This window comes from Podarcis filfolensis (genome assembly GCF_964270895.1).
Source record: "Podarcis filfolensis genome assembly, chromosome: 4".
In the NCBI taxonomy this organism is placed as follows: domain Eukaryota; kingdom Metazoa; phylum Chordata; class Lepidosauria; order Squamata; family Lacertidae; genus Podarcis; species Podarcis filfolensis.
In genome coordinates, this window is record NC_139607.1 from 72,408,180 (window position 1) to 72,415,671 (window position 7,492).

Here is a 7,492-nt window from a genome sequence, read left to right on the forward strand (position 1 = left end):
CTGGATTTGTATGCAGCCGATGAGACAGAAAAATGCATGGAGTACAACTGAAGCTCTGTTTCCACTAAGAGAATCTTGACATGGACTTCTGTCCAAATTTCCATTTTTATGCATGTTTAAAAACATTATGGAATGGGGAGTAAGGATATGTGGAAGAGGAAAAGTTTGTTGGTCTCATTTCAAACTGATACTAATATAAAACAGACGTGGTAACACATTTTTTAAGGGATCCGCACAGTGGTTCTAACTCAAATTAGTCCAATTTTGTGTTGTGGTCATTGCAAATAAATAGGTAATAATTAGATCCGCTGGGAAGAGACGGTGGGCCAACCTTGTAGGTCCAATCTAGATTACGCTATTCGTTCGTATGCAGAATACATTTCTCTATTTATGCATCAAGGGATTTTTAAAGGTAACCTTTACAAAACATTGGGGAGTGAAAGGAACCTATGGAATTACGCCTGTGACATGAATGGTGGTAGGGATACTGGCCAATAGGCTTCTATGACATTCCCACCGGCACCTTTCAGATTACGCTTGACTTGGCAGTAATAGCACAGGGAAGAGGGTTTTGGGGATGGTATTGCAATCTTGAACACTGGGGGAATGTGCCATCCCCACAACGAACAGAGAAGTGGCACTTGAGCCATGGGCATCTGGATTGCCCACAACATACGAGTAACCAAAGAACTTGCATGTTTATGTGATCATACAAGTATTCCCTGAGGCTCAAAACTGGCTTGTCCTGAACATCAACACGTGTGCAGCTAACTTGCAACATGCTTATTTTACTTATGTGATCACAGCTTTGCACAGGTGGGAGGAAATAAGCAAGTAAATGGAGAATGTCACCCTCCCCACCTGCTCAAAGCTGCAATCACGGGTTTGGGAAGGCAGTGCAAGGGCTCTGGCAACATCCTGGAGCCCTCAAGCCTCCTTCCCGTAGCTGGACAAAAACTTACCAGGCTTTGGGAAGGAGGTTGCTGCCAAAGCCCTCCCACCACCTACCCAAAGCAGAGCAAGCAGCCCTTCACTTTGCAGGGGACTCGGTTCCAGGAGTTGCTGGTTTTACATCTTTTTGCGTATATTCTTCGACCCCTGGAACCTAACCTTTATGAGTTGCCTGTGTTGGGCAGATGCTGTGTTTCTCCACCTTATTGAATGAATCATTTGAATTGCTTTACATATCTGTTTCATTAGAACATGGAGAACAGGAATGGCAGCTTGTTCAACAAAAGAAGTCACCCCAGAAATGTATCACTTCATAAGTCTGCATTTCATTTCCTAGTCTTTGCATTGTTAACATGCAGCTTAAATGGATACTGCAAGTCCTCAGCCATCAACCCTACGCTTTCCATGTGATATGAGAATCTTGTCTCTGCCCTGTGTTATACTTTCTCATATAGCCAAGGAAAGGAACCTGCACAATCTCTGTTTGCCCAAAGTGATATTTTAGTAGCCCCGTGTGCAGCAGACACACACACACACACACCACTTTTTAAAAAAGGGAGTGGGTTCAAAATTGGTTTGTAACATGGTGTGGAGGACTTGTGGGTCAAAGAAAATAAGTAAAATTTATACCAGGCATCCCTAAGCCTTTGAATCCACTAAAATAGCTCTTTGAAGCCCACACTTGAACAGGAAATAGTTCTGAGCAGTCACATTTGATAATGTTAACCTACCCCTCACCCCTTCAGCTGAGCCCAGTACTTGATCTTCCCAACAAACTACCCAAAGTCTTTTCACCTCTTCAGAGGCAATATAATTATATATTAAAAATCAGTATTAGAAAACAGAGCAGGAGTCACTTTTGAGGAGACCCGTCAACATATTTATGGAGAAGTTTGTGAAAGCCTAAGGGCCGGATACTTTTTTATTTCATTTTAAGGGCAGATCAGTTCCTCTGAAGCAGCATGTATCTGAAACTAGAGGACCTCGCCATCTAATTGTGTGCTGCCTTTCCATAGTTGACCATGCTCATGCCAGTTTACAACATGAAAATAGTTGCATAATTACAGAAATATAACAATATAATAAATATATAACAATATTTTGGTATTTTACAAAAAAAAAAAAGTTCAAGGTAATAAACAAGTCTTGGAAGGCTGCTAGGATGACTGACTGATAATGATAATAAAATGCTGATGCCTATGAAGAGGCTGTGTGTGTAAAGCAAGGTGTCAAGCCAGGACAATGTCAAGCACATTGAAAACCGCATGATCCAATCACAGACATATACTCTTGATCTTTGGAAAGCCAGGATGGGTGGGGATGGCTTGAGGTAAAACTGAAACATTGCTGCTATTATAATGCCTTAATCTGTGTTGTAAGCAGCAAAACACTGAGAAGGGTGTGTATGTTGTGGTTGCTGTTTCAGTATTGGAAATTGGCCTCAAGCGGTAGAAACTGTGCATAACTTATTGGTTTCAATCCAGCTAAAATTAGTTGTGACTAATGGTGCACTTCCACGCATGCTTACTTAGAAGTCCTGTTGTGTTAAATGGAGCCTGGGCAACAGGCTGCTATGCTCTTTAATATGTGCCCTTTCGGATATTTGGATCCCAATACCTATTCAATCGCTCCCTGATAGAAGATCTAAGTCCGAGAGTGTATTTCATAGCCCAAACTGAGGCTGCACCCATGGAAAGCATACAATTCCCACTTTAATATTGTATTTAATTTTAGAGGCTGATACAACTGACTGTAAAAGAAATAGTACTATTTGATGATAAATATAGAAGGTCTGACTAAAGCAGTATGGGCCTTACTTCTGTGAAGACCATTTTTCATTCCCATCTGTTTTATTCATTTATTCTCTTATTTTATCACTTCTTTCCTATGGTGAAAGACTGTTGAAGATACCTAAATTTAGTTTTATGAGGGGAGTGACTGAAAAGAGATTATACCTTAATTACTGTAAACTGAGCTGCTCTAATAGTTGTTTTGGTTTTTTTAAGATACCCTCATTCTGTCACCCCTGTATCTCACACATGGTATCTCTACCTAGTACTTCATCCGTCCTCTTAATGCAGCTGATGAAGTAATCTGTTTCCAGCCAAATCCCCTGTCACGAAATGGTTGATTGTCTTTAGATATTGCAACTGTCATCTTCCTGCACAAATACTGCTACTCTTCTGTATTATGAAGCATATTATTGGAGACTGGAGAGACCTAAGATGATATCCACCCTTAGCTATGCTCTAAGTAGACCCACTAAAACCAGTGGGTCTACTCTTAGAATCATAGAATTGTAGACTTGGAAGGGACCACCAACTCCTTACAATGCAGGAATCTTTTGCCCAACGTGGGGCTTGAACACATGACCCTGATATTAAATGCTCAACTGACTGAGCTGTGCCAGAGACTTAGGCTGCATACACACTAAGCTGTACCTTTGAAGCACACCCCACACCCCACACCCCCCCAAAGAAGAATTCTGGGCACATTGGTTGCTGAGAATTGTAGCTCAGTGAGAGGTAAACTGCAGTGCCTAGAATTCTATGGAGGGAAACACACTTTGAATGTGCTTTAAAAGTATAGTGTTTACGCAGGCTTAGTTGAATATTGCTCCTACTGTTTATCCCGATTTTGTTCAAATGTTGTTACTGATTATATCGTTCATGAAGAGGAGAGGGCTGGTTCACGGCTCTGTTGTTTTTTAATGTACGTATAGAAACCACCAGAAAACATCTGCAGGGTTAGTACATCAGATACAAACATAAAAGGAAGTGGTTAAGTGAGTAATATTTAAACACAACACCTTTCTTTGTTGACAGAAAGCCTGCCTTGAGCAATTTGAAGGGCTCAGTGGAAGTGAAAAAAAAGATGGAAGATGCATCTCTATCTTGCTTCTAGAGTTGCATCTGAGCTGAAAGGCCTTTTGACAGAAATTCCATCCGTTCTGTAGTTTTGGAAATATTGAGGTCTATTTTGTAGACCGTACATAAGTCCCACTATGTGATGTGTGTTTGATATATATCCAGTTTTTAGCAAGAGTCTTCAAGTGCTTACAACATTTATATAATGCACCAGATAAAACATTAAAAACTGCGGGTTGTATCCAACTTTAGCCCCACCTACACCAAACATTTAAAGAACTATCCTACCACTTTGAACTGTCGTGGCTTTCCCCAAAGAATCCTAGGGTCTGTATTTTGTTCAAGGTGCTAAGAGTTGTTAGGAGACTCAGGTTTCCCCTCACAGAGCTACAATTGCCAGTGTTCCCAGAGAAGACGAATTGTTTGTTAAACCATTCTTTCAAGGTCACCCTAATGTAATTTTATTTGTACTCCAGCAAGAGGCTTCATTCCACTATAAAGGTCTCTTGTTGTGTGTAGTCCTTTCTGTTTCCAGTCGTTGCATTGTGTTTCTCTAGTACCGCTATAGAAATTCTGTTGTGTTACAGCAAATTTGAGATCCCAATCCTCTCATATGTGTTGAAACACTGCTAAAGAATCCTGTGTCCTAAACATGTGGTGGAATGTCACATTTTCTGCTAGTTCTTAATCCTGTGGTTATATAAATATTGCAATTGCATATTGTCAGGGAATCAGGAGCAGGAGCAATGGGGAGAGAGGAATGGGAGAGCGAAGGGGAAGAATCCGAGGGCAGCGTAGGGGAGTATGACAGTGGCCCGAGAGATTCCATGAGCTTCTCCAGCGAATCAGAAGATTCCCAGAAGGGGGCGCCGATGGTCAGGGCAAGGGGGGTCCCAGGGGGGACGCACCAGAAACAAGGAGCCAGAGGGGAACCCCAAAACAGCAGTGGAGGATCGGGACCAGTTTCCCCACCAGAGCGTAGTGGGGGGGAAGAGTCACATGTGTCAGGGCCAGCGTCTCCTCCAGAGAGGGAGTCAGGGCTGACCACGCCTCCATCGGAGAGTGGAGGAACGGAAGGGAGGTCAGTTGCAGCTAGCCCCCCCGAAGGGGGAAGCAGTGACAGCAGCAGTGAAACGGTCAGGAGGAAAGCTGCTGGCTGGGCGCGCGCGCCAAGTTCAAATGTGCAGGCGTGCGGGACAGCAGGAGACCCGGATGGGGAACCAGCTCCTAAAGCCCGCCGGAGGGAGGGAGACGGCTCAGGGGAATCAGCCTCAGAGGAGGCTAGAAGGGGCGAGACCCCGGCGGGCAGGCGGACCCAGAGGAGGAAACAGCAGCGGAAAAGGTGGAGCAAGGCTAGAATCTTAAATTGGTGTCAAGGGGGAGGAGAATCAGACGGAGCATCAGCGGTCTGACAGTTGAGACGTAGAGCTGCGCGCTGCGGCTCTGGAAGTGAAACTGAACTTCAATAAAGACTTTTGTACTTAACAACGAAGCAGCGTTGGTCCTTTGTGAGCTGGGACCTAGGGTAGCTCTGACACATATGTATTGCATGAGTTTCAGTTTCCCCCAGTATGTTTATTTCATCTAAAAAAACCCAAAAATCCTGGAATGGAGGGAGTTCATGTCTCCCTCAACATCTCCAATGCTTCCAAAAGTTATCAAGGAAGGACAGAGAGATATAAGAGAAGTAGAATTGTAGAAGTAGAAGCAGAAATCCAACCTCTGGTCTGTGCTACACTCTTTATTGCTGTTTTCCACTAGGTGGAACCAGTGGTTCCCTGTCTGAAACCAGTGGGCTAGAATATTTCAGCGCTTCTCCAAAATAACTTTAGCAACATTATAAACACTGGCCTAACTACATAAGACGTGGGATGGAGGTTGTTGGTAATTGAAGGATGTTGTTTTGTTTTTTTTAAGAGGTTTGTCACAGTAGGCTAAGACTAGTCTTCACAGAATTCAATTTCATCAGTGTTATTTACTCCTGTGGCTCTGTTGGTATATGAGTTTCAGACAAGGAAAACACTATGGCCCCTGAAACTAGAGGTGAGGAATTTGTGGTCTTCCAGGTTATGCTAGACTCCAGCTCTTATGAGCCCCAGCTAGCATGGTCAATGATAATGGGAACTGTAGTCAACAACATATTGAGGGCCACAGGTTGCAAATCCCTGTCTTAAAACCTGTACTGTTTGAAACTAAAGGTTTGGTTGACACCTAAATATATTAGGTAAACGGCTTTTCCATGTGCGCTGGCACTTGACATGGTGTCCCGTTGCGCCAGAAGCGGTTTAGTCATGCTGGCCACATAACCCGGAAAGCTGTCTGTGGACAAACATTGGCTTCCTCAACCTGAAGGGAGATGGGTGCCACACCCCATAGTCACCTTTGACTGGACTTAACCGTCCAGGAGTCCTTTACCTTTACTTTTACCTTAGTAGCTAAAGTATTTATAATTAAACAATCCTGGCTTTTTAAAAGTACCTAGGACTCAGCTATACAGCTGCAAATCAAACGTTTTAAGTGTGTTTTGAGTGCAATACACAATGTGACACTAGATGGCGATGGTTTATGCAAAATTTGATGTATTTTAAAAACGCTTTTTAAAAAAGCATTTTCAGAATGGTTTTTATATGTGTGTAGATTCCGCCCTAGTTTCATTTATGCGTTGTTTGGCAGCTGAAAAGCTGCCCTTTCTCCTGCCCACCTCTGTCTCCCTTGTAATTGAAAGAATGACTATTATTCCTTCACTGCTGTCCTGGGAAGGTGAAGAGACAGTGAAGCTTTGACAGACGGTGGTAAGGTGAGTAGCAGGAGTTATTGTGGCATGGAAAATACTGGTTTAGGTCACTTTCAGCCAGGCAACCTGCTTATTGAACATTCACCCTGATTCGTTTGCACAAGGTTTGTGTGGAGGTTACATGACGTCATTTATTTATTGAGCATTCATTGTGGTTTGTTTGTGCGGTGGTTCTACCACATCACATCAAGCAATTGTTATCTCACACTTTCTATTGCATTTTCCCATCACTTTTGTTTCAGCAAAAAGGCCAATCTTTTTTATTGTGCTAATCTACTTTAACTGTGCTACCTAAATTTGCTGGAATGCAACTGATTCCCACTTGCAAAATAGCAACAATCTGGAAGCATCCTGTGTGCTGTTTATATTGAAACTTTTGGAGTTTACTTTCTTTCAGCAGCTAAATCCTGGAAGGACAACACTCCATGAATATTCTGCTTTCTTGGTAATTTGCTCTAAGAAAGAGAGCTCATTTTCTTTTGGAGATGGAGAATTTAGGGCTGAAATAGTCTAATCTGGCTGCTGCTTTTTGTTTCTAAAGTGATGATAATCCAAGTACGTGTGATTAAAATATTGGAAGGGGAAGAAAAAATGTAAGTATTTGAGTCTTATATTTTTGGTAACAGGATATCTGACCCACAATTTCTTCAGTACACTTCTATAGTTAAAATGCCATTGTCTGCTTTTCCTTTATTTAGGAAAGTGGAGGAAACCACAGCAGAGATGCAAGGCAAAACTAATTCACTCCATCTTGCATGGGAAATTGAGCAGTTGTATGGAGCTCTTTCTGTCACTCCATCACTCAGACTGGAACTGACTGCTCCTTGCCCCACTCTGCTTGGCATGCACCATCCATTTCAATTGCGTTTTTCCTGGTTTT